Source organism: Cetorhinus maximus, chromosome 8 (genome assembly GCF_964194155.1).
Source record: "Cetorhinus maximus chromosome 8, sCetMax3.hap1.1, whole genome shotgun sequence".
Taxonomy (NCBI): Eukaryota; Metazoa; Chordata; class Chondrichthyes; order Lamniformes; family Cetorhinidae; genus Cetorhinus; species Cetorhinus maximus.
The window spans coordinates 49,918,164-49,945,296 of NC_135886.1; the positions used below are offsets into that span (position 1 = coordinate 49,918,164).

The 27,133-nt window shown below is 45.3% G+C and overlaps 1 protein-coding gene across 2 annotated transcripts in view; it reads left to right on the plus strand.

Annotated features, from left to right (window-relative positions):
- The first annotated feature begins 203 nt into the window (after positions 1 to 203).
- The window catches only part of LOC144683619 (DENN domain-containing protein 2C-like), a 131,417-nt gene continuing 104,487 nt past the window's right edge, over positions 204 to 27,133 (plus strand). Inside the window, exon 1 of one of the 2 annotated variants that reach the window (XM_078546822.1) lies at positions 204 to 465. The gene's annotated coding sequence lies outside the window, so the exon portion shown is untranslated. Of the gene's footprint in view, positions 466 to 881; positions 916 to 27,133 lie in introns of those variants that run through there. The other variant, XM_078546823.1, reaches the window with a different exon arrangement.

Genomic DNA, 27,133 nt, shown 5'->3' on the forward strand with positions numbered 1-27,133 from the left:
CCATTCAGCCCCTCATGTCTGTACTAGCTGTTTGTAAGAGCTATCTTATTCGTCTCGCTGTTCTGCTCTTTTTCCCATTGTTCGCCATCGTTTTACTTCCAAGTTTATTTCTCCTTTAAAGGTAATCTGCTTCCTTCCGGGCAGTGCATCACTGAGAATAGGTTGCTAAGCAAGTGTGTTTAAGCGGGCGTTCTTCTCCCTGTGAGAGAGGCGCTGGTTCTCATTGATATGCAGGCACACTACTTCCGCCTGAGCTCCATCCAGCCAGGATCGGAACTCACTCAGCAAATACACACACATCGTCAAAGTGGACCAGACTGTAAGCTGCGCTCCGAGGTCTGGTCATTCACCCGGGCCCGATGTAGTCTCTTATTGACAAGGGTGGGATGTGAAAAAGTTGCAAGCGAGGAACCCCCACCCCCCCTGAAATTAATCATGGAATTGGACAACAGCCGGGAAGGGCTGGTAAGAAAAAGGATTTCATAACAACTTCCCTGCAAAAACAAAAGACAGAAACTTTTCAAGTGACTTGTTCCACTGTCTGTGGGAGCAAGGTTTGGTGGATGAAACTTTTATATAACAGTCCGCCTTGTGCACTTTAGAGGCGTGATCTTACTCCGGCTTTAATGATCGACTCCTACTTATTGATACCTCTGGTTAAATCGGTCTGAAACCTGTTCTTTATCATTGAAACCTGTCATCCTGAGAAAATATATTTAAGAAACAATCGTGTGGGAAGGAGGCGTTCTTATGGGATTTAACCGAGAGGTCTGACTGGATGGGTATACGAGTTGTTGGAAGAGGTGAAGGGTGCCCGTGATGTCTGGAGTTTGTGTTAGCGATTTGTTGTGGCTGTGGAAGGGGATGTGCGTGTGAGGGAAAGGAGAGAGGGCAATGCTGGAAACCTGTGTGTAGGTGAGGCACCCGGTGGAGTGAATGTCTCCCTCGCTGCGGGGGATAAACTGCGGACCCTCCGTGTGTCTTCAGCAATGTCTCAATGAGCAGAATTGTGTCGAAGGTTTTTTTTTAAATGAGGGTGTGGTTCACTTTCTAAGATATGTTTCTTCCTTCATTTCACTCTGCTGTGCACTCTGGTCCTGGAGAAGGGTTACAGGTCAAGACTTGTTGCCAAGTCAATGGCTGTGTGAAAGGGCCCCCAGGAGGCGCGCCCCCCCGAAACCCCAGCACCTTCCCCTGGGTGAGGCTCCGCTCCGCTCTCTGCCTCCCCCCACTGACAGCCAAGATCAGACACTCACTGGTGCAACACGTTTGGGTTGCAAATGGTCGGATTTCTGTCGCGTGTTTCTACGCGTGAGCACAGCATTATCCTGATTCACATCCCAAAAACCAGAGTTTCTACTCTCAAGTTGTACAATGTATCAATCCCGTCTATTTTGAGCTCTGTAACACTTGGCAGTGCTGGTGGGGTGTACAGACCCATGTTTGTTGGCCATACCTAATTGCCCTTGCTCAGTCACAATGCTGGACTTTCAGGTAGAGCTGGACTTACAGGTAGACCAGACCTCTATCCTTAAAGGACATTAGTGAACCACATGAGTTTTTACAACAACGGACACTGAGACTGCCTTTTAATCCCAGATTTTATGAACTGAATTTAAACTCCCCCAGTGGGATTTGAACCCATGCCCCCTGCGTTAGTCTGGGCTTCTGGATCACTCACTTAGTGACATTACTACCACGCCACCATCAGTTCTTGGAGGCTATAAGAGGCTATAAGAATGAAGCTTCATCTCCAAGAATTGCAAGCAAACCAGGAAAGCATTAAACAAAACTTTCTTTTCATTATATTTGAACACTTTGTTATACACTTTGGAGATGGGGATGTGGTGGAACGGTTTCAGCAGCAGCCAAGGTTAATCCAATTGAGCCTGTTTCCATTTCACTTGGTATAGAAAGATAGTGTATCTGGAGAATGGATCAATGGTAGAAGTGTGTGATCATTTGAGGTAGATGGATTTGTATTGAAAAGATACCCAACCAAATTTGGTATCCCTATGGCTTGGTGATGAATGCATTTAAGAATAAGTCTGGCAGAGTATATTGCATTGGTACCAATTCAGTAAACAAACCCATAGAGAACAGTGGAAGTTAGTACAACCGTGAACACTGCTCCCCAATGGACTTGCACCCGTTTACAGCCCCATGAATAAGGAATTACATTTATAAAGTGCCTTTCATTATATCAGGATGCCACAAAGCATTTTACAGTAAATTAAATATTTTTGTACTGTAGAAAACATAGCAGAAAATTTTCACGCAGCAAGATCCCACAATCAACAATATGATAATGACCATATATTTTATAGCGAAGTTGTTTGAGGGATAAATATCGGTCAGGACACCAAGGGGGACTCCTGTGCTGTTCTTTAAATTAGTGATGTAGAATCTTTTACATTTACTGAGAGGACCTCAACCTAAAGTCTCATCTGCGCTGAAATGTCAGCCTAGATAATGTGCTCAGGCCTTTGGAGTGGGACTTGAACACACAACCTTCTCAAGTCACGAGAGGAAAGTGCTGCCGCTGCATCACAAAATAGCTGTTAAACGGAAAGGAGGGGTGTTTGAGTTTTCTGTCTCTGATTATTTAGTTACCTGGACCACCATGATACTAAATGTAACGCTGAGGTTGGGAGGTGGTAAACATGGCAACAATTAATTTTACAGACAGCATCTTTTGTAGCTTGTCCATGGCTGATAGACGTGGGGAAAAGCTGTCTGATGATTCAGTTCAGCAGGAGGTTAGTGCATACAGCAGCTCAAAGCTGCTGAACGTCAGGGATGGAGAGTAGTGAGGGCAGTGCTTACACATTTGATACTTGTAGCAGCAAGACCTGATTGTGGGAAAGACTGCAGAATGTGCAATGAGCTGAAATTTGAGCGAATTGAAACAGTCCTAAAGCAAAAGCCTGAATGTTAAACTTGTAGCCCACATGGTAGCCACCACTACAAGGCCCTGCTACACTTTCTGCAACCACTTCAGGGCAGTAATGTTGTCAACTCTGGTTGGAAATGTTCCTGAAGGTTTCATCATATGACCACTTAACCCCAACCACCCCACCCCTATTCTCCTGCCATTGGTCCCCTGACACATCCATCCTCACATCGTGCCCCCTTATGCCATTTGGATGGCAGGCAGACTCTTCATTACCCAATTGGATGATTTTTTTTGTTCCTGGAACATGGGCATCGCTGGCTGGGCCAGCATTTATTGCCCATCCCTGATTGTCCTTGAGAGGGTGGTGGTGAGCCACGTTCTTGAACCACCGCGGTCCATGTGGTGTCGGTACACCCACAGTTTTTACATTTCTGTAGTAATTTAATACAAGTAATTAAGAAGGCAAATGGAATTTTGGCTTGTATTGCTAGGGTTTAAAAATAGGGAAGTCTTGTTACAACTGTACAGGGTGTTGGTGAGGCCATACCTGGAGTACTGTGTACAGTTTTGGTCCCCGTATTTATAAAAGGATATACTGACATTGGAGGCAGTTCAAAAGAGATTCACTATGCTGATTCCTGGGATGAAGGGATTGACTTATCAAGAATGGCTAAACAGGTTAGGCCTTTATTCATTAGAGTTTAGACGAATGAGGGGTGATCTTATTGAAACATACAAGATTCTGAAGGAGCTTGACAGGGTATATATTGAGAAGATGTTTCCACTAGTGGGGGAATCTCAAACTAGGGGACATAGTTGCAGAATAAAGGAGCACTCATTTAAAACTGAGATGCGAAGGAATTTCTTCTCTCAGAGGGTAGTGAATGTCTGGAATTCTCTACCCCAGAGAGTTATGGAGGCTAGATCACTGAAAGTATTTAAAGAGGAGGTAGGTAGATTTTTGAAATATCGGGGAGTTGAGGGCTATGAGGAACTGGCTCGAAAGAGGAGTTGAGACCTGGGGCAGATCAGCCATGATCTTATTGAATGGCGGGGCAGGTTTGAGGGGCCAAATGGCCTGCTCCTGTTATTTTTTATGTTCTTAACTGAGTGGCTTGCTCGGCCACTTCAGAGGGCAGTTAGGAGTCAACCACATTGCTCTGGTCTGGAGCTACATGTAGGCCAGAGCAGGTACGGATAGAATATTCCCTCCCATAGTGAACTAGAGGAGTTCTTAACAACAATCTGGTAGCCTCATGATTATTAGTAAAACTAGCGTTTTATTCCAGATTTATTAATTGAATATAAATTCTGTGATGGGATTTGAACTCCTGTCTCTGGATCACTAGTCCAATAACATTACCACCATGCTACCATCCTAATTCCTGACCATCGGTCAAATAGGCTTTTCCTCCATGTCCAATATTTTAATAGTGTCCAAAGAATATTTTTTAAAAACATAATTCCTTGTCCCTATATATTTTTTATCCCTGGTTGCTTGCAGCAGTGCCCTGGAGATTTAATTTCTGCAGACTCAAGATCATATTGGACGGAAGTGAACTCTACTCACCTTGGAAGATAAGGTCCTAATAAAGGAATGTTCCAGTCATGGTGGGGACCATTGTTCCCACTAAGCTGTGCACAGCCGTACAGCAGCCTGGAAGGCACAACACAGGCCTTGTTCAGCAAAAAATACCACAGGTGCATGGCCTTGCCAAAGTATCTGAAGGTATCGTGGATTGAGAATGCTGCCATGCGTATCAACATTTTAAAGAGCACATTGGTTATCACACCTGCAAAGCAAAGGAGTGCTGCATTGCCAGGGTAGCAACTGTGTAATGAGAAGTTAATCAGAGACCCTGTCTATCAATAAAATATCCTATTGCACAGTTTGAAGAAGGAATTATCCTCGTGCCCCGGCCAACAAGGTTACCCCTCTCCTAAAAACAGAGAAAAGATCATTCTCCTCATTTCTCTTTAAGCAGCATGGCTGTGGACCAATTGCCTGCTGTGTTTGCCTGCATTCCCACCACTTCTGTACAGAGCAGTGGAAAGATTTTGCCATTCCTGGCTTGTGTGAATCTTCCCCCAATCCTTGGAGAAGGTTCAGGCTGCACTGATTGGAGCTTTAAATACAGTCTGCATTTCAGCAGCCAATCACTACCAGGCACTCCCAAGCTTGTAGTGTAGTGTTGTATAAATGGATGGTATCTTTGTTTGATCTGTCTGGTGTAGACCCGCACCAGACAGTGGGTACTGACCCATGGAGGGTGGAGGTAAAACCCACCCACTCATGATCTTTTTGGGGTGTTTTTGATTTGCCTGTTGCTTCGTAGAATCATTCAGCACAGTGAAAGGCCACCTGGTCCATTGAACCTGTGCTGGCTGTTTTCTTTTTGAAATTTGACCATTGAATTTGCTTCCACTACTTTTTCAAGCAATGTAATCCTGACCATCATAACTCACTGCTCTAAAACATTGCCCCTCATTCCCCTATCTGTTTCTTTTGCCAGTTATCTTCAGTCTATGTCTCTGGTTACTGACCCTCCAACCAGTGGAAATAGTTATTCCTTATTTGCTTGATCAAAAGCCCTTAACAATTTTGAACATCACTATTAAATCTCTCCTTAATCTTCTCTGCTCTAAGGAGAACAATGACAACTTCTCTCATCTCTCCACGTAACTGAAGTCTCTCATTCCTGCTGCGTTAACTGCTTTTCTTGCAGTTACACAAGGAAACAGATGGTTTTCAGTAGGTTAAGATGGGAATATCCTCTTTGCATTAAGTTGAACCTCTGGGGTTTATATACTGTATGTAGCAGAAACCTAACTGTGAGTGACTCCCTAAACACACCCTACCTCATACTGTAAAAGCAGAGAACATGTCTACTTTTCTCTCTCCAACCTGTCAGGACTTGAGGGGATTAATGGATTTCAGTGTTCATCTTGTATGTGGGATTTTTACATTTTGTTTGAAGTAAATTGAACCAAGCTTGCTTTCTGATCAAATGAAAGATGTTTTTACATTTGCATTTTACCTTTTTATTTGGTATAAAAGAAATCCCATTTTAGGTTGGAAACTGACGGCCATCTGTCTGCAGCATGTGACCTAGATGGAATCTATCAGCTGTTCTAACACTGGAATTCTCCTCTTATGTCAGAGCAACGCTTTACTGGAAAATAATATTGTCCCCACAGGACATGATGGAAAATCTTGTGTTTTCCGTGCTCACTATTTTTGTTGAGTTATGGTATTGTGAGATGTGACATGTTCATTCCAATACTCAGCTAGTCATGGTATTCTCGTCTTCACTTGGGCTGTTTCAATTCCACCAGTGGCGTTCTCTCTGTTTTCATTCCCTTGCTAAACATCTTTTGGCCATTCACATGTCACTCTGCCTCTGGATGAATTCCTTCTGACATAACCCTGTTGAATGTCTTTTCCACTCTTTCCCTCTTTACCTCCTGCTGCCACCCCCCCACCCCCCCGCCTGCCCCCACCAAACTAATGTTGCAGCACACAGCTTGGCACCCATCAAGGACATTTTAGACAAACTGGCACTCCTGCAGAGGGGGGTGACACTTTGGGCGATCTGACACAGAAAAAGACAGGGAAGAGTTCAGTGTGTGTCAGAGGGTGAAGAGAAAAGTACAAGGCTAGTGGGACAGTAGCTAACTGAGTAGTCAGTTATAGGACTCAGTAATGTGATCAGTTTAGTGGTGTAGCTACTGAAAAATGGTTAATTTTGGGTGTCTCAGGGAGAGGTTAAAGTAGGGTGAGAAGCATCAAGTGAATGCTCAAGAATTCACTGGAAGAAAACTGTTTGCATGGGTGCCAGTCCCAAGCAAGGAACCTTTGTGTCAAACTAGTGGTAACTCATCACTGGTTTGTGTGCCTGTAAGGATATTGCTAGGTAAAGGAATGGAGGAAATTGAATCATCATCTTGTGTTTGTATTGAGATCTTTCCAACCTTTTTGTTTGATGTAATATAGTTCATTTTTCTTGTTTAATAAATATTTTATTTGTTGTGTTAAAAGTTCGTCAGCAGACTCCTGTGAACTTGTTCAGTAACTTTCTTCAATGGTTTCTGAAAATAAAAGATCTATCAAGCCAAGTTTCACTCTGGGACCTGACTTGTCCAGTACTAACATCAGCTGGGATCATAACACAATGAGAATTTAAATTGAGGCCCTATTTACCCCTCTCAAGTGGACATAAAAGATTCTATGGCAGAACAGCTGAGTTGTTTCTACAAAGATTCTAACTGAAACAGATATGATCATTTAACTCTGCTGTTCATGTGACCCTGTGTATGAAATGGCTGCTACGTTTGCTAGATCACAACAGTGGCTACAGTTCAAAAGCGCTTCATTGGCTGTAAAGTCTTTTGAAAGTCTTGGAGGACATGAAATCTGCTATATAAATGCAGATTTTTTTCCCCTTTTGGTAGCTTGAGTTAAACACTTCCTCCCATCTTGGCTGGTCAGTGTGACCCTTTAACAATCATTGCCTTACACAGATGCCCGATATCAGAGAGTGCAGCAAAGCAATAGTTGTTGGTAGCTTTAAACATCAATGGGCTGTGTGCTTGTGCAGTGAATATGGCCAATGTAGAATTAACATAGTATAAGTGGATTGTTTTCTACAGCAGCTGGTGTTGGCAGCCGGTGTAAGAGCAGATTAACCGAGGGCCCATTTATCTGTTCGGGTGAATTCAGGTGGATGTTGAAGATCCAGTTAATTGATAAGAGCAGTGAGTTTTCCTGGTGCCTGGTCCAACATTCCTCCCTCAATCAGCAGAACAATAGAATCTTGCAACACACAGGGAGGCCATTTGACCCATAGATTCTGTGCTAGCTTTTTAAAAGCGCCATCCAATTAGTCCCTCTTACTCTGCTCTTCACCATGACTCTACACATTTTTCCAATTCAAGTGTATATCCACTTCCCTTTTGAAAGTTATTCCTGAATCCCTTTCTACCACCCTTCATGGTCACAACAACTTACTGTATATATTAAAAAAAAATTCTCCTACCCCTTGGGTATTTTGTCGATTATCTATAATCTGTGTCCTCTGATTACTGACCCTCTCAAAGTGGAAAGTTTCTCCTCTTCGCAAAAATCTTCAGAATTTAAACACTTCTATTAAATCTCCCCTTAACCTTCTCTGCTCTGAGAAGATCAACTCCAGCTTTCAACACAACAGAAGTTCCTCGTCTCTGGTGTCATTTGAGCAAATCTCCTCTGCACCCTCCTCAATAAACCTTAACTGTGCGCTTGTCTAATTTGCTGTTTTGTGGGATGTTGTTCAGTGCAATGCTTTGATTGAGGGGGCACTTCATAAACCAGGCTGTTTAAATTTAGGAGCTTCTTGACAGCAGTGTAGTGTTGGAATTTTAAAAAAATATTTGTTCATGGCATGTAGGCGTCACTGGCTAGACCAGCATTTATTTCCCATCCCTAATTGACCTTTGAGAAGGTGGTGATGAGCTGCCTTCTTGAACCGCTGCAGTCCATATGGTGTAGGTACACCCACGGTGCTGTTAAGAAGGGAGCTCCAGGATTTTGATCCAGCGACGGTGAAGGAACAGCGATATAGTTCCAAGTCAGGATGGTGAGTGGCTTGGAGGGGAATAACGTGAGAGGTAATTTAATCTGAAGAATTTAAAGGAATTCTGTAATCCAGTAAATTGCATTATTATCAACATACTGTTAATAAATACATCAATGGTGAAATTGCACACATTGTTTTGACTGTTTAAAAAATGTATTTATTTCAGTTCAAGTTTAAGAAGGTGTAAAATGTTGGTGCTATAACAAGCGCTAATTTCTGTCATCGTGTTACGGAGTGATAAAAGCAAAGTTCTGGGATTGCCTTTCCTGCAGTTAAAACCTTCAGTTTGCCTCAAGCAAGAATGTTAGATGGGGAAAGAGGTACTGTTAACAGTAAGAAGTGAGTAATATTTACAACTGTACCTCCTGGTATCATTTGCTTTGGACTTATTCAGTGTGAGTGTCAGTGAGTGAAGTCCTTCACAGTCATACTGTGTTTCAGGAACCATAGTACCTCATTCAGCCCCTCGAACCTGTACCACCATTCAGTTAGATCATGGCTGATTTGTACTTTAACTCCATTTACTTGCCTTGATTCCATAACACTCAACTTCGGCTAGCAACAATCTATCGTGCTCAGTTTTGAAATTTTCAATTGACCCCTAGTCTCAAAAGCATTTTGTGGGAAAGAGCTCCAGGTTTCCACAACTCTTTGTGTGAAGAAGTGCTTTCTGACAGCACTGAACAGTCTCATTCTAATTTGAAGATTAGGAGCCCCTTTTGTTCTGGACTGTCCCATCAGAGGAAATAGTTTCTACCCTATCAACCCCTCTTAGTCATCTGCAAAATTCCAAACAACCGTTGCATTCTGTTTTTCATGAAGATGTTTCTTTTTAATGTTCTTTTCGATCTGTAGTCTTCTCCAACCCAATCGTGGTTGGGATCTGGAATGTGCTGCCTGAGTGTGCTGGAGGCAGGGTCAATCGAGAGAATTGGATTATTATCTGAAAAGGAAGAATGAGCAGGGCCACATGGAGAAAGTGGGGGGTGGAGGTGGGGGTGGCACCAAATGAATTGCTCCTTCAGAGAGCCAGCACACCCCTGACAGACCAAATGGCCGCCTCCTGTGCTTTAACCATTCTGTAATTCTGGTGCCCGTTCCATGTGTCTCTTGGAGTTGAGGATGGGTGGGTATCACATTTCCAGGTTTACGGTTATAAAAAAAAGCCCCGTCTTTGAGATTGTCCCTGTCCAGGAGGATCAGCTCTGAGTCAATGATTATTGCATACCCATAATGATGTGAGTGGAACTGGGAATTCAGCAGCATCAGGTTCTGAGTAGAGAAGCCATTGCTCCCTACTGCTATGTGTTGATACTCTGTTTAGAAAAAAATCACTCTGGGATAGCAAGGCCCAACATTTGTTGTCCATCCCTGATTGCATTTGAGAAACTAGTGCTAGACCATTTTTATTGAACCACTGCAGTTCATCCAGTGCAGGTACTTCCACAGTGCTGTTCAGGAGGGAGTTCTAGGATGTTGACCCTGCGACAGTGAAGAAACAGTGATAGAGTTCCATGTCAAGATGGTGTGTGACTTGGAGGAGAGCTTGCAGATTAAGGTGTTCCCATGCACCTGCTGCCCCTATCCTTCTAGATGGTAGAGGTTGAGAGTTTGGAAGGTGCTGTTGAAGGAACATTGGCAAGTTGTCGCAGTGCATTGTGTAATGGTACACACTGTGCTACGGTATGCCTCTGAAGTGAGGGAGTGTTTAAGGTGGTGGGTCAAGCGGACTGCTTTGTCCTAGATGACGTTGAACTTCTCGAATGTTGTTACAATAAAATTGGGGTCAGTGTGAAAATACCATAGCTGCTGCTACACAGGGATTCCAATTAGCCATAGGGAGGCTCCTCTATGGATTACTGGTAAATGTGAATACCTCAGCACTATTATTCAGACCAGAATCTCCCAGCTTTGATCATGATCTGTGTTGAGTTGAAGGATCACTGCTGGGATGTTAGTGCTACAGTGCCCCACCTGTGCTCTGGGTTAGCGAAATGGAAAAAATATCAAGTTCCTACTTCTCGCTAACCAGTGACCCCTGCTGCACATGTTAGATGTCAGCATTGAGTTTGACTGGTAAAATTATCTAGCAGCACTTACAGGTTTGGTTCACAGATGAAGATTGGCCAGTTAGGTGTTCTATGGACAATTGTCTGGTGCAGCAGTGCCCCAGCGGAGGCAGGAAAGACAGATCCACAACTGTGCCCCAAGCAGGAGCCAGTGCTATAAGATGGCAAGAAAATTAGAACTAGCTTCTCAAGATACTCACTATAACCTGTGACCAAACTGATGTGGCTAGTCCAAGTTTTCTTCCTGAAGTGACGGTATTGCAAAGGCTCCCTACACAAGAGAAAGGGAAGTATTATTCCAATTAGAGTGTTTTTCTGGTGACGCCCTGTCAGCTGAATGCCATGAAGCCTGGTTGTACTTCTCTTTTGACCTCAGCCCTGACCCTTAACCCTGATTCTCAAATTCATGGACTCACTGTGCTGACGTTTATACAATCCGAGATGATGTTCAGTTCCCACCCCCTCCCCCTACTGTTTATTTTTCTGCAAATGGTTCTTGATAATTGGAAAGTTCACAATGTGATAGCTTTTGTTTTCAATCCCTGTGCTGAGCTCAACCAATCTGCTTGTATCAGAACATACTCCCACACCAGTGCAACTCATTACTGTCAGTCCATCTGCAGCTCAAACACATTTTCTGAAAATCATAAATCACATCGCCTTTGATTTGATTTAATCTTCATCCTTTGCTTATCACAGCTATTGAGTGGCTCTAGATTACAGCTGGTGTTAAAGCACTGATATTGCAGTCAAATGATGTGACCAAGGAACACTGCCCCACTGGCAGTGTGAGTGTGAAGGAATTATACTGTTTGAAATGATGAAGGCGATTGGTCACTTCTTTAGCAGCAACTTTGCACCCTTTACCTTTTATAGGATGAACATCTTTTGCCAAGTCCCAAATTAGGTAGGGTGGAGTTGGGGGAGTCACTGCCAGATAAGGAGGGGGTGGGCCATGGCTGCATAGGGTGGGGATCACAGCCAAGTGAGATCATGGCAGGTGAGTGGAGAGGGAGGTCATGGCCGACCAGTGAGAGAGAGTTGGGCTTAAATTCTGATGCTTCCTCCGTGGATTAAAAAATTAACCAACTTCCAGCTGCTGGGGTATGGAAGTCTTAAAAATGGGCCTTTATTTTAAAATGAGGTGTATCATTCTGCTTACATTTAGAAATCTCGGGGAAAATCTGGACTGTAACTGATGGGGTTGCTAACCCTCCCATAATGACCGGGAGTCCACCGGAATCGATGGCATTCTCCCGGTGGCCAAAGAAATCAATCTGGGAGATTTTAAAATGATATTTTAGACAAATCATTCCCGTAATTCATCATCAGCCACCAAAAAGAAGGGGAAAAAGCTACAACTCCCATCCGATGCCTTGACTTCAAACAGGTATATTAAAAGCTGCTAAAACTGAGGAGAGAAATATTTTCTTCTCTCTCTCCAGCTCTGTGTTTTTAATGACATGAAGTGATCCAAACCCCAACTCGTGCCCTTTGCAGTCAGACTAACGCTCGTTGCTTGTGCCCGATCCCTCAATGAAGTTCAAACCGCACCAAACCCATCACAGATGACCTTTAACTGGTACCTCTCTCAACTTTTGTCTGATGAGCCAGTCTTCATTTGAGAACCTGGATTTCCTGATTTGGAAAACTGCTGAATCAGTGATGTTAAAAGTCATGTTTCTGGCTGCATGGTTCTGGCCAGTGATTCCCCTCTAGACTTTGGGTGGTGTCAGGGGTAGGAGAGGGGCCCCAAGTCTCTGGCAGGGCAGGCCTTGGAGACCCCACGGCTCGGGCTGAACTTAGGGGTGTGGGGGCTTTGAGGCCCAACTTACCTACGGTCAGAATAAAATGGCTACTATACCGAAAGGTTTGAACGAAGAAGTGAGGGCAGTAGTACCACAAATGCCTCTATCATTCCATACAGTTGGTTGCTTATGCTGCGGAAGAACTTTCTCAGTGCGTGGGAGGTATCTCCAACAACAACTTGCATTTGTAAAGCATCATTAATGTAGGAAAACGTAATAAAACATGTTAAGGTGCTCCATAGGAACGTCATCAACCAACATTTAACACAGCCACATTAGGAAATGTCAGGATTGGTCAGTTAGATGTATATCTTAAAGGAGAGGGAGGGGTGGAACCCCTAAATGAACTCCTGATTTAAAACTTGAAGCAGTGATTGATGTAATTGATGAGGTGCATATCTACAAATTACACTCTGGTTACACCTGTATCTGTACTTGCATATTCATTACACAATTGTCTCAGCACATTTGCATGTTAGACTCTGGTTTGTTGTGGTTTTCTGAGGTGTTCTGAGGAATGTAGAACACAAACATGCTAGGTACAGCATGAGGGTCAGTTTGTCACTGAACATGTCATCCAGAGAAAGTGAACTGAAATCCCATCATGTCAGGTTGAGAATTTGAATTCGATTGAAAACGTTTTTGAACATCTGGGCTTTTAAAAGCTGATTCCAGTAAAAATGCCCATGAAGCGACCTGATTGTAAAACTCCGGCTGGTTTATGAATGTCGTTTAAGGATGGAAGTTTGCTGTAGGAATTGTAGAATGGTTATAGCTCAGAAGGAGGCCATTCAACCCATCGTGTCCATGCTGGCTCTCTGCAAAAGCAATTCTGACAATTCCATTCCTCTGCCCTTTCCCCGTAGACATGCATTTTGTCCCTTCAGGTCATTTAAAATTTCCTTTTGAAAACCACGATTGGATCTGCCTTCACTACACTCTCAGGCAGTTTATTCCAGATCCTAACCACTTTCTGCATAAGGACATTTTTTCTCATTTCACCTTAAACCTGTGCCCTCTGGTTCATGATCCTACCACCAATGGGAACAGTTTCTCCCTATTGACTCTGCCCAGACCCCTCATGATTTTGAATACCTCTATCAAATCTCCTCTCAACCTTATCCAAGGACATCAGTCCCAAATTCTCCAATCTATCCATGGAACTGAAGTCCCTCAGCCCTGAAACTGTTCTCATGAATCTTTTCTGCAGCCTCTCAAGTCTTTATATCCTTCCTAGGGTGCGGCAGCCAGAATTGGATACACTAGTCCAGTTGTGCTCAAGCCAGAGTTTTATAAAAGATTCATCATAACTTCCTTGCCTTTGTGCTCTATAATTCTATTTATAAAGTCCAGGATACTGGTATGCTTTTTTAACTGCTATCTCAATCTGCCCTGCCACCTTCAATGACTTTTGCAAGAATAGTCCCTCTGCTCCTCCACCCCCTTCCGAATTTGGAATTGTATCCATTATTTTGTGTTGTCTCTCCTTGCTCTTTCTACCAAAATGTATCACTTTACAATTTTCTACATGAAATTTTGTCCACCATGTGTCCGTCCATTCCACCAGCCTATGTCCTCTTGAAGCCTATCACTATCCCCTTCATAGTTCACGATCTCGTCAACTGCAGATTTTGAAATTGAGCCCTGTACATCCAAGTCTAGGTCAATAATCTATGTCAAGACCCCTGGGAAACCTCACTACAGTAGATAACTTCCTGCAGTCTGAAAAACAACCGTTCAGTACTCACTCGTTTTCTGTCACTTAGCCAACTTCATGCAGATGCTGCCACTGCCCACGTTATTCCATGAACTTCAACTTTGTTGGCAAGCCTGTTGTGTAGCACTTCATCAAATGTCTTTTGGAAGTCCACGTACACCATATCAACTGCATTACCCTTATCAACCATCTTTATTACCTCAATTTTTTAAAAAAGGCTCAATCAAATTATTTAAACATGATTTGCCTTTAACAAATCTATGCTGACTTTCCTTAATTAATCCACGCTTGTCAAAGTGACTGTTAATTTTGTCCCAGTTATCGTCTTTAAAAGCTTTCCTTTCAAGGGTAAACTGACGCGCTTCCAGTTGCTGGGCTTATCTGTACACCCTTTTCTTTGAACAAGAGTGTAAACATTTGCAGTTCTCCAGTCCTTTGGCACCACCTCTGTATCTAAGGAGGGTTGGAAGATTATAGCCAATGCCTCCAACCTCACTTCCCTCACCATCTTCAGCTGCATCCCATCTGATCCATTTTTATATTCTTTCATGGGATGTGGGAGTTACTGGAAAGGCCATCATTTTTTGCACATCCCTCGAAGGTGGTGGTGAGTCCTGGCAACTTACCAACTTTAAGTACAAGCAGCCTTTCTAATACCTCCTTTTTCTTTCAACTTTTAGCCCACCCAGTTCCTCAATCATCTCCTCTTTCACTGTGACTTGGGAAGCGTCTTCTTCCTTGGTAGAGACAAACACAAAATACTTATTTAGCGGAGTTTGAGACACCGTACCTGTACTATCAAAAAACCAGAGATGGCTGAAAACTGGACATTTTTAAAAGCTGCCATTAATGAATTTTAATTCTTCCTAAATCAGCAAAATAACTTACTGGCTTGTTTGGCTTAGGTGCTGCATTGGCTTGGTGGCGCACCTGACTAGTTATCAGCTTCATGAGCTGGTCTTTTCCGGTGGTCCAAGTGACCCTTGATCCCGTCTGACCTTGCTCGACTCTGCCAGACCCGGCCTGACCCAAAAACTGGTAAGACCTGATATGCGGCAGGAACTTGGTTCCAAGGTTGCTGTGCCTGTACCTCAGCCATACTCTCTGCCTCCAAACATATGTCCCCTGTTTGGTCTCCAATTGGCCCCGCCCTTCCCCTTACTATTTTTAAAATATTTATATGCCTAAAGAAGTCTTTTAGATTCCCTTTTTATGTTAGCTGCCAATCTCTTCTCATGTTCTGTCTTCAATTCTCATGTCTTTTTCCACTTCTCCTCTGAATTTCTGTCTTCAGCTTGGTTCTGACTTGTATTGTCCAGCTGACGTCCATCATATGCATGCTTTTTCTCCTTCATCTTGCTCTCTATTTCTTTTGTCAGTCAGGGAACTTTGGCTTTGTTGACTCCACTTTTCTTCCCAAGTTACTACCCAAATTTTACCTTGGACAGATCGGATGCCATGAGGTTGAGGGGGTGGATGGCATTGATGGGGATGAGTTGGCATTGGGATGAAATGAGGGTGATAGAGGGGTGAAAGGAATGGGATCCGTGTGGCGTGAGAGTGAAGTCATGGGAAGGATAGAATAGCATGGGATGGGGAGTTAAAGAAGTACTGTTGCAATAAAGATGCTCATTTTGCTACAAATGTTTTGCGGGTCTCTGCTAATACCTTACTATTTTTTACTCTAGTACTATGTGCTTCTCCCAATCCTGTTGTGCACCTTGTTTATCCTTACTAATGCTACATCCTGTTGTGCATCTCCTGCCAAGTTAGTTTAAACCATACCCAAATAGCACCAGCAAATCTCCGCACAAGCACATTTGTCCTCTGTCCAGATGCAATCCGCCCAGTCTGTACAGGTCCCGTCACCCCCAGAGCCAGTCCCAATATCCAAGCAGTATAACCCTCCCTCTTGCACCATATTTCTAGCCATGCATTCATCTGCTTTATCCTCTTATTTCTATACTCATAGCACATGGCACTGGGAGTAATCTGGAACTCCCTGTCCCTCCTTCATCAAGGATTCATTTCTGGTGCAGAAATAGCTGAAGGCACCAGAGACAAAACACCCAAAAAAAAGTGAAACCACAGGTAAATGTTGCTGAACTGATCACGTTGAGACTCGAACAACCTAGGATGAGTTTTCACAAGTCAGTTTCCTGCCTTCTCAATTGACTGTGAGCTCATCTGTAACCACACCCAGCTACCTGGTTCTAGTCTCACCATGTCATGAAGATCTAATGTACTACACATGCTGCCAAGTCTCGCCGTCTGCCAGATAGGCAGACCAATTACTTGGACTCCTATGCTTTATCATGTCTTTCCTCAGTGAACGTATTTGTGTTTATTGTTACGTCCTCTGGAAGTTCAGCCAATAGCCTAACCTGTGATGTACAGCCACTACGTAGACATATGCAAGTCTCAGTGCAAAAGCAGATGAATCAATGTTCATCTGTTTTTTGGGGGCATTGATTGAGGGAGGAAGGTTGACCAGGACAACCCTGTTCTCCTTTGAATAGTACCACCAGATTCTGCTACAGTTCTGCTAAATTAGCTTGTTTTATACCTAGGGCACAGCTATACCAACTGCAGGGCACAGTTGTTTCCCCAGTGCCCTTGGGTTAGTGAGCCGGGTACCCATTCCTCATCACTCTCCTGGCTGCAAAATGCATCCTTATGACAATTGTGCAAGCCTACCCCGATCCCAACTACTTACCCCGATCCCAGGATCAAACCTGGGACTGTCCTAGTCAGTAGACGTCAGAGATACTCTGACTGTTGAGAGGGCTCATGTTTTTCCTTTCTCTCTGTAATTCCTAAATGATGCCAGTGTGGTTTCTGTCTCAGGTTCTTCCCTAATTCAGTGTGCCTCTTGTCTCTTGTGTGCCATGACTCCATAGGTTGGGCTATTTGGTTACATCCTGTTCTTGGTCCCATCATGGGTTGGAGTGCTGAGTGATCAAGTGGAAGTGCTAACATATCCATTTATTTCCCCAATCCTCCTTGCAACCCCTAACCTGGCACTTCTGTCCCACATGAAATGTCCTAAAGTGCTATCAGAGAAAATTTGACACAGAGCCACAGAAGATGATATTGGGACAGTTGAAGGTAGGGTTTAAGGAGCATCTTAATGGAAAAAAGAGAATTAGAGAGGCAGAGAGGATTAAGGAGGGATTTTCAGAGCTTGGGGTCTAGGGAGGTGAAGGTATGGCTGCCAGTGTTAGAGCAAAGGATGGGGTAATGCACAAACCGTGGAGAGTTGTAGGGCTTGAGAGGGTTTTACTGAGATGAATGTGATCCGTGGAAGCTTTGAAAATAAGGATGAGAATTTGAAATTGGCGGAATTGCTGAATCAGGAGCCAACCTAGCTCAGCGAGCACAGAGCTTGGTGCGCCAATAATGCCAAGTGTCGGTCAAGTCCCTCTTGTGTGGATTGTGCCGTAAACTGATCTCTGTGGTCAGGCCAGACACGGTAAAACAGCAAGCTTAATGGGACTGGAAGCTGAATGTTTCCTGTGGCTGGGATCAATCGCTGATTTGAAAACTGGTTCACAAACTGGGGAAAAAAAACTGAAGCCAAGGATGTGGAGCGAGGCTGGGAGGCCTGACCAAAGTTCTTGCAGAAAAACAGGAAATGCTGTCAGTTCCTGTGAAGGAGAAAACTGGGTTTCAACAAATTTTCAATTCGCTCACCAGGAATGTTAGTACAGTACACGTGGAATAATCCTCACTGGAACCTTGGCTGGCTTATAATATTTCTCTCCCTTTAGAAAGAAGATGTTTGAATAAAATGTGAGCATTTCTTAATTCCATATTCCTGGTAGTATGACGAGTAACCAGCAAGTTCAAAGTCCAGATACTGGCAACTAGGTGAAAGGTTACATGGAAATCAATGCCTCAGTGTCTTGTTATTGATGAAGGGAATGTTTTTATTAAACTGCAGAGTTTCTTTGGTACTTCAATGAGATTGGCAAATTATAAGTGATAAGATAGGTTCAAACCCAGTGATAGAATAGTTATATTCAGGAATATTGCAGCAAAGTACAAGAAGTCATTTATAAACTTTTAGAATAAGAACATAAGAAACAGGAGCAGGAGTAGGCCATTCAGCCCCTCAAACCTGCCCCGCCATTCAATAAGATCATGGCTGATCTACCCCAGGCCTCAACTCCTCTTTTGTGCCAGCCCCTCATAGCCCTCAACTCCCCGATATTTTAAAAATCTATCTACCGCCTTTTTAAATACTTTCAGTAATCTAGCCTCCACAACTCTCTGGGGTAGAGAACTCCAGACATTCACCACCCTCTGAGAGAAGAAATTCCTTCGCATCTCAGTTTCAAATGAGTGTCCCCTTATTCTGTAACTATGTCCCCTAGTTCGAGATTCCCCACTAGTGGAAACATCTTCTCAGCATCTACCCTGTCAAGCCCCCTGAGAATCTTGTACGTTTCAATAAGATCACTCCTCATTCATTTAAACTCTAATTAATAAAGGCTTAACCTGTTTAGACGTTCTTGATAAGTCAACCCCTTCATCCCAGGAATCAGCCTAGTGAAGCTCTTTTGAACTGCCTCCAATATATCCTTCCTTAATTATGGGGACCAAAACTGTACACAGTACTCCAGGTGTGGCCTCACCAACACCCTGTACAGTTGTAACAAGACTTCCCTATTTTTAAAATCCAACCCCCCCCACCCCGCCCCGCCCCAGTAATACAGGCCAAAATTCCATTTGCCGCCTTAATTACTAGCTGCACCTGCATGCTAACTTTTTGTGTTTCATGTACAAGAACACCCAGATCCCTCTGTGCTGCACTTTTTTGGAGTCTCTCTCCATTTAGATAATAGTCTGCCTTTTGATTTTTCCTACCAAAGTGCATGACCTCAAACTTTCCTACATTAAACTCCATCTGCCAAGTTTTTGCCCACTCACTCAACCTGTCTATATCCCCTTGCAGATTCCTTATGTCCTCATCACAACATGCCACCTATTTTTGTGCCGTCAGCAAATTTGGATACATTACACTCTGCCCCCTCCTCCAAGTCATTATTATAGATAGTAGATACTTGAGGACCTAGGACTGATCCTTGTGGCACTCCACTAGTTACATCTTTCCAACCTGAAAAGGACTCATTAATCCTGACTCTGTCTTCTGTGTGTTGACCAATCCTCAATCCACACTAATACATTACCCACAATACTGTGAGCTCCTATTCTGTGCAATAGCCTTTTATGTGGCACCTTATCGAATGCCTTCTGGAAATCCAAATACACTACATCTACCGGTTCCCCTTTATCAACTCTGCTTGTTATATCCTCAAAGAACACTAGCAAATTTGTCAAACATGATTTCCCTTTCATAAACCATGTTGACTCTGTGTGATTGTGTTAAGCTTTTCTAAATGTTATTTCTTCTTTAATAATGGACTCTAGCATTTTCCCAATGACAGATGTTAGGCTGACTGGCCTATAGTTTCCTGGTTTTTGTCTCCCTCCCTTCTCAAACAGGGGCGTCTCATTAGCAGTTTTCCAATCCGCTGGGACCCTCCCGGAATCCAGTGAATACTGGAATATTTCGACCAATGCATCCACTATCTCTGCAGCCACTTCCTTTATAACCCTTGGATGCAAGCCATCAGGTCCTGCTGACCTGTCTACCTTTAGTCCCATTAGTTTGTCAAATACTTTGTTCCTCATGATTGAGACTGTTACAGGGTTTTTCCTCCCATTAGCTCCTTGCTTATCTTTGGAATGTCTATGGTGTCCTCCACCATGAAGACCAATGCAAAATATTGGTTTAAATGATGTGCCATTTCCCTGTTTCCTGTTATCAATTCTCCAGTTGCATCCTTCAAGGGTCCCACGCTCACTTTTGCTACTCGATTTCCTTTTATTTACCTGTAGAAGCTCTTGCTGTTTGTTTTTATGTTTCTTGCCAATTTACTTTCATAATCAATTTTCTCCCTCTTTATTCGCTTTTTAGTCATCCGCTGCTGGTCCCCAAATAAAATTCCCAATCCTCTGGCCTATCACTAGTTTTCGCCGCATGGTATGCCTTAATTTTTGATTAGATACTCTCCTTAACCACCTTTGTTAACCACGGGTGGTTCATCCTTCTCATTGAGTCCTTTTTGACCGGGATAAATTTTTGCTGAGCGTTATGAAATATCTGCTTAAATGTCTGCCACTGCTCATCCACTGACCTACCCCTTAGTCTATTTTCCCAGCAGCTTTAGACAACTCTTTCTTCGTACCTCTGTAATTGCCATTATTTAAGTTGAGGACACTCGTTTAAGACCCGAGTTGTTCGCCCTCAAACTGAATTTGAAATTCTGCCATGTAATCGCTACCCCCAGAAGATCCTTAAGGACAAGATCTCTTATTAATCCTACCTCATTACACATTACTAGATCTAAAATAACCTGTTCCCAGGTAGGTTCTGCAACGTATTGCTCTAAGAAGCCATCCCTAATGCACTCTACAAATTCGCCTTCCATGTTACCCCTGCCAATCTGAGTTGTCCAGTCAATATGCAGATTAGAATCACCCATGACAATTCTAGTGCCCATCTTAAATGCCTCCATTATTTCTCAATTTATATTTTGTCCTACAGTGAGGCAACTCTTCGGGGGCCTGTAGACAACTCCCACCCATGACTTCTTCCCCTTCCTATTCCTTATTTCTACCCAAACTGATTCCACATCACTACCTATGCCACCTATATCACTTCTTGACTCCGCACTGATAGCTTCCTTTATTAACAAAGCTACCCCATCTCCTTTTCCTTTTTGCCTATTTTTCCAGAATGCTGAATACCCTTGAATATTGAGTTCCCAGTCTTGGTCACCCTGCAACCATGTCTCGTAATAGCCATCAAGTCATATCCATATATTTCTATTTGTGCTGTCAACTCCTCTATCCTGTTACAAATGCTGCATGCATTCAAATTAAGAGCCTTAAGCTTGACTTTTTAACCTTTATTACTCATTCTGGTTCTAATTTGTGTTGTACGCTTTATCATTCGCCTTTTCACTACCCTGCACTTTTGCTCTCTTGTTTCTTTTTGATTTTTTTTAAACTTCCCTTCCATTGAACCCTCCCTCCCACTAATTAGTTTAAAGTCCTATCTACAACCCTAGTTATATGATTCACCAGGACACTGGTCCCAGCATGGTTCAAATAAAACCCGTCCCAATGGAACAGTTCTCTCCTTCCCCAGTACTGGTGCCAGTGCCCCATGAATCGGAACCCATTTCTCCCACACCAATTTTTGAGCCACGCATTTACCTCTCTAATCTTATTTACCCTATGCCAATTTGCACGTGGCTCAGCTATTAATCTGGAGATTATTATCTTTGTGGTTCTTTTTAATTTAGCCCTGAGCTGCTCATAGTGCCCCAGCAGAACCTCTTTCCTAGTCCTATCTATGTCGTTGGTACCTATGTGGACCACAACATCTGGATCCTTCCCCTCCCACTCCAAGTTCCTCTCCAGCCCAGAAGAGATGTCCTTAACCTTGGCGTCAGGTAGGCAACACAGCCTTTGGGACTCTCTGTCTTTGCTGCAGAGAACAGTGTCTATTCCCCTAACTATGCTATCCGCTATTACTACTACATTTCTCTTTTTCTCCCCCCACTTGAATGGTGTTCTGTACCATGGTGCTGTAGTCAGTTCACTCATCCTCCTTGCAGTCTGTGTCTTTGTCCACACCGGGAGCAAGAACCTCGTACCTATTGGGCAAGGGCACCGGCTGAGGCTCCTCCAAATCTAAATTCTAGATCCCCATACCTGCCTCACTTGCAGTCACACTCTCCTGTCTCTGACCACAGACCAAATTTGATGTAATTAATCTAAGGGGTGTGACTGTCTCCTGAAACACAGTACCCAGGTAACTCTCTCCCTCCCTACTGTGTCACACCGGCCACAAGCTCGGATTCCAGCTCATCAACTCTGAGCCGAAGTTCCTCGAGCAGCCAAAATTGGCTGCTGGTGTGGTCACTGTGGATCGCACAGGCATCCACCAGCTCCCATGTGCTACAGCTACAACACATCGCCTGCCCAGCCATCTCAATTCTATTTAATTAATTAATTTGGATGTTAAATACTTTAAAAGTGAATTTCTTAACTGTACTGTTCAGCTGTAATAATGTTTCCTTATTTAAACCACTTGACCAATCAAAGAGACACAGAAGAGGCCCCCATCAATCACCTACTTGTTTTCCTGTGACATTACACTTGGCTCTGACAGGTAGAAACAGGTTGAAGGGGCTCTCTGCCACCGGTTTTTATCTCCCGCCACCGTTGCCCTTCTCTCGCAGGTCCACTCTCCATGTGCTCCCGGCTCTCCTCTCGCTGTTTCAAACTGTAAAAATCCCTGCTCTCCTCCGCTGTTTCAAACTGTAAAAATCCCAGCTCTCCTCTCGCTGTTTCAAACTGTAAAAATCCCAGCTCTCCTCTCGCTGTTTCAAACTGTAAAAATCCCAGCTCTCCTCTCGCTGTTTCAAACTGTAAAAATCCCTGCTCTCCTCCGCTGTTTTAAACTGGGAAATTCCTGACTCTCCTCCGCTGTTTTAAACTGGGAAACTCAGGAAAGTGTTATATTTTGGTGGAAAAAAAATGAGACGACACAGTGTTTAAATGGGTTAGAGGATGGAGTCCCTGGATACAGTTACACAAGTCACTAAAATGACATGCAACCGGAGTTCATTTCTAGAAGGTTAGAATTGAAAGGCACATATGTTATATTAAACTTGCACTGGGCCTTGGTTAGACCACACTTAGAGCTTGGAGTACTTTGCACACAATTCCATTATAAAATGGCACTGGAGAAGGTGCAGAAAAGATTCATGAGGATGATACCAGAACTGAGAGGGCAGGGGAGTGGCACTAGCTGAGTTGCTGTTGCAGAGACCCAGCCAATCGCAGAGCCCCGGGGCCCTGTGCACCCAGCCAGTCGCAGAGCCCCGGGGCCCTGTGCACCCAGCCAGTCGCAGAGCCCCGGGGCCCTGTGCACCCAGCCAATCGCAGAGCCCCGGGGCCCTGTGCACCCAGCCAATCGCAGAGCCCCGGGGCCCTGTGCACCCAGCCAATCGCAGAGCCCCGGGGCCCTGTGCACCCAGCCAATCGCAGAGCCCCGGGGCCCTGTGCACCCAGCCAATCGCAGAGCCCCGGGGCCCTGTGCACCCAGTCACCGAGAATCCTGCCCCCTCTGCATCCAATCACAGCCAACCCCACTCAGAAAGTCTGAAAATAGTCCATGACCAATGCACAAACATCAACACAACCACAAGAACCAACACTCTACATTATTGTTTCTTAAACCACTGGTTCCTGTCTACTTAAACGTTTTTATTTATTGCTTTTGGAGACCAAAAGGGAAATGCATATTGAATGATTCAGCATATGTAAAGTTTGTATATATAAATATACAAACACAAAGGGCTGAATGGCTTCTTTCTTTCTATGCTGTAACCATGATTCCATTTATCAAGAAGTATTAGGGCTTTCTCCTCTTGAGAAAGATTGAAGGGGGAATTAATAGGTCTTTACAATTATGGAGGGGTTTGAAAGGATGTTTCCACCTGTGAAGGAGACTAAAACTAAAGGTTATAAATACAAGATATATATATTCATGATCACAGGTAATTAAGGCAAAAGATGTGTTTAAGGGAAAGCTAGACAAACGCATGAGGAATAAATGAATAGAAGGTTGATTTTTTTTGAAGCATTTTCTCTGGCACTCATGAGGACAAACTCAAGAATGCCAAGTTATTATTATAATAAAACTATTAGTGCACTCAGGATTGTTCAGTAAGTGCTTCCCATTTGCAGAATCAAATCTAACGCCCAGCATTTTGATTTTGGTTTTGCTAGGATGGGCTGGTTGAGTACAGTCTGTACTCTGCCATACTCAACCAATTCTACATAATGTCCTGCTTGCTGACTGAACCACTGACCTTTTGTCACACTTAAAGAAAACTGACTGGTGCCATTACGTTGCAACTGTGTTGCAGATCCAAGTTTGCCAGTAGGTTTAAACACATAATAAGCTTGTATACTGATTGCCTCATTCACTCCCATTTGCTCAGTAGTTATGGCCATGGTTGGTTCAGAGGCCTTGTGACTGGTTCCCTGATACATTAGATACACCGTGGCACTGAGCACGATGACCTCAAGTTCAGTGGCTGTTTTGTTAAGAATTAGTTGATTTGAGCTTGTCATTGTCAGCTTACAGCATCCTGGAAGGGCAAGGAAGGAGTACTGTGATCTGTGCTGACCTTATGATCCTCTGCTGCTTAATCATCCCTTAAATTCTATCATTCCTGAAATTGTATCTACTTTATACATGCTGAATCATTCAATATGCATTTCCATTTTGGTCTCCAAAAGCAATAAATAAAAACATTTAAGTAGACAGGAACCAGTAGTTTAAGAAACAATAATGTAGAGTTAAAAACAAAACTAATGTAATGTTGGTTCTTGTGGTTGTGTTGGTGTTTGTGCATTGGTCATGGACTATTTTCAGACTTTCTGAGTGGGGTTGGCTGTGATAGGATGCAGAAGAGGCAGGACTCTCTGTGATTGGGTGCAGAGGGCCCCGGGGCTCTGCGATTGGCTGGGTGCACAGGGCCCCGGGGCTCTGCGATTGGCTGGGTGCACAGGGCCCCAGGGCTCTGCGATTGGCTGGGTGCACAGGGCCCCGGGGCTCTGCGATTGGCTGGGTGCACAGGGCCCCGGGGCTCTGCGATTGGCTGGGTGCACAGGGCCCCGGGGCTCTGCGATTGGCTGGGTGCACAGGGCCCCGGGGCTCTGCGATTGGCTGGGTGCACAGGGCCCCGGGGCTCTGCGATTGGCTGGGTGCACAGGGCCCCGGGGCTCTGCGATTGGCTGGGTGCACAGGGCCCCGGGGCTCTCTGGTGTTGGTGTAAAGGCGTTAGGGTTGAATCGATGTAGTGTGTATTTTGGTTTTGATGGTTCAAATCCTCTCCATTAAGGAAGAGTATTAATTTCCTCAATGTTTTTGTTTACTATTTTTTCTTCTCTGGAACCTGATGAAACATAATGGCAAGGCCTTCAGGCAGATGCATAATAATTGGAAAGAGGAAGTTCACACTGGAGTTTGAAGGCCAGTTCGGCTCCTATCTCCCGACTTTCCCAGCCTCAGTTAGACTCTCATTTCCTGAGTCTCAATAGTTGTCAAAAACACAAGTAAGTAGTGCGAGGAAATGAGTTTGCATGTTAAATATCTGATGAAAATGTGAAGGGTACGGACAGAGCCTGATAAACACATCGCTAGCCTGACCAAACATAGCACACTCTGAGCATCACTGGACTCCAGTAGATGCAGCTGAGGGAAACCTCACTGCCCACAGCAGAGAGAAATCTTCCTCAGAGCAGACAGCTAGACTGTGCTGTGACATCGAGACAATCTGTGGCAAATAGATCATAATGTTCAGGTGTTGAATGTGAGAATGGTAGAATGTGACCGGGGATGGTTCCAAGGATATGAACATAATCTCTGCATAATGATCTGGCGATAATCCCAGAACTGTGGGAAATATCAGTAAACTGCTGACATGCTGGGAGTGGGTACTCGGTTCAGGGTGGGGGGTCAGGCTGGGAGCGGGTGCTGGGTTTGTGGGGGTCAGGCTGGGAGCGGGTGCTGGGTTTGTGCAGGTCAGGCTGGGAGCGGGTGCTGGGTTTGCAGGGAGCGGGTGCTGGGCTTGCGGGGAGCGGGTGCTGGGTTTGTGGAGGTCAGGCTGGGAGCGGGTGCTGGGTTTGCAGGGAGCGGGTGCTGGGTTTGCGGGGAGCGGGTGCTGGGTTTGTGGAGGCCAGGCTGGGAGCAGGTGCTGGATTTGCAGGGAGCGGGTGCTGGGTTTGTGGGGGTCAGGCTGGGAGCGGGTGCTGGGTTTGTGGGAGTCAGGCTGGGAGCGGGTGCTGGGTTTGCGGGGAGCGGGTGCTGGGTTTGTGGGGGTCAGGCTGGGAGCGGGTGCTGGGTTTGCGGGGAGCGGGTTCTGGGTTTGTGGGGGTTAGGCTGGGAGCGGGTGCTGGGTTTGCAGGGAGTGGGTGCTGGGTTTGTGGGAGTCAGGGTCAGGCTGGGAGCAGGTGCTGGGTTTGCGGGGAGCGGGTGCTGGGTTTGTGGGGGTCAGGCTGGGAGCGGGTGCTGGGTTTGTGGGGGTCAGGCTGGGAGCAGGTGCTGGGTTTGTGGGGAGCGGGTGCTGGGTTTGTGGGGGTCAGGCTGGGAGCGGGTGCTGGGTTTGTGGGGGTCAGGCTGGGAGCAGGTGCTGGGTTTGCGGGGAGCGGGTGCTGGGTTTGCGGGGAACGGGTGCTGTGTTTGCGGGGAGCGGGTGCTGGGTTTGCGGGGGTCAGGCTGGGAGCGGGTGCTGGGTTTGCGGGGGGCGGGTGCTGGGTTTGCGGGGGGTCAGGCTGGGAGCGGGTGCTGGGTTTGCAGGGGTCAGGCTGGGAGCGGGTGCTGGGTTTGCGGGGGGCGGGTGCTGGGTTTGCAGGGAGCGGGTGCTGAGTTTGCGGGGGTCAGGCTGGGAGCGGGTGCTGGGTTTGCGGGGGTCAGGCTGGGAGCGGGTGCTGGGTTTGCGGGGAGCAGGTGCTGGGTTTGCAGGGAGCGGGTGCTGGGTTTGTGGGGGTCAGGCTGGGAGCGGGTGCTGGGTTTGTGGGGGTCAGGCTGGGAGCAGGTGCTGGGTTTGCGGGGAGCGGGTGCTGTGTTTGCGGGGAACGGGTGCTGTGTTTGCGGGGAGCGGGTGCTGGGTTTGCGGGGGTCAGGCTGGGAGCGGGTGCTGGGTTTGCGGGGGGCGGGTGCTGGGTTTGCGGGGAGCGGGTGCTGGGTTTGCAGGGGTCAGGCTGGGAGCGGGTGCTGGGTTTGCGGGGGGCGGGTGCTGGGTTTGCAGGGAGCGGGTGCTGAGTTTGCGGGGGTCAGGCTGGGAGCGGGTGCTGGGTTTGCGGGGGTCAGGCTGGGAGCGGGTGCTGGGTTTGCGGGGAGCAGGTGCTGGGTTTGCAGGGAGCGGGTGCTGGGT